This window comes from Atta cephalotes (assembly GCF_000143395.1).
Source record: "Atta cephalotes unplaced genomic scaffold scaffold00014, whole genome shotgun sequence".
NCBI lineage: Eukaryota > Metazoa > Arthropoda > Insecta > Hymenoptera > Formicidae > Atta > Atta cephalotes.
In genome coordinates, this window is record NW_012130078.1 from 4,979,174 (window position 1) to 4,980,157 (window position 984).

The window sequence follows — 984 nt, forward strand, 5'->3', positions numbered from 1 at the left end:
TATATATATATATATATATATATATATATATAAGCCTTGGATATGCGTAATAATAATTAATTACCTTTAAAATCTGCGATAAACTAAAATTAAGATTGAAGATCAGCGCAAGAAACTGCATACAAGATAGAATAAGATTCAGTGTTGGATCTGCATCTGAGACAGTGGAATAAAACGTCTTAACATGATGAGTGCTCGGAGACTGTACTCCGCGACGAGTTATCGTCTTCGAATCTTGGATAAGACAAAAAAGATACTGCGACACTCAATCGAGCGTCTATTCTTCTATTTGAACAACAAAATAATTATTCTGCAACTTTAGATTTTGATTTTTTTATCCTTCTAATTTCCTTCTTTTCCTTGTAAAGCGGTAGATTAGTTCCGTTATATTTAATTTCGGATACATATATTTCTCTATGAACGCTCAATTCAAAAGTTTCCGCTAGGCAAAAGTTTCGTTTTTTATTATAATAATAATATACTTAGATGTTAAATACAGGTTAAACTGAAGTAAGCTAGAACATTAGAGTTAAATTATGTGTATAAAGTATTTAAACGGGAGATATATAATGTAAAGTATTTAAACGGGAGATATATAATATATACTAAGAATAATTATAACTGTGGTAAATTATTTCTGCAATTTTCGCAACTGCAATAAGTGGAATTCATTTCATCCATAAAGTTTGAGAAATTTTAATTTTAATTTTCGAAAGGGACTTCGAAACTTCTATAAGCCAGTGCTTGCGATTAGTTTATGTTACGAATTTAGGATAATTACCTGCCCTTAGAGATAAGAGTATGCAACACTCCTTTGTGTCGTCTACGTTGGCTCGCTAAGAGAAAAAGAATGAATATATTTGATTGTTTTATTACTTGATAATTATTTATTTAACTTAGATCAAGACTATAGAAATGTATTGTTATATATAGAAAAAAGAGTAGTATATAAAATATATATATATATATATATATATATATATA

At 27.9% G+C, this 984-nt stretch overlaps 1 pseudogene; it reads left to right on the forward strand.

The window, feature by feature from the left end:
* Nucleotides 1–984, forward strand: part of LOC105617910 — a 3,382-nt pseudogene that overhangs the window by 1,694 nt on the left and 704 nt on the right.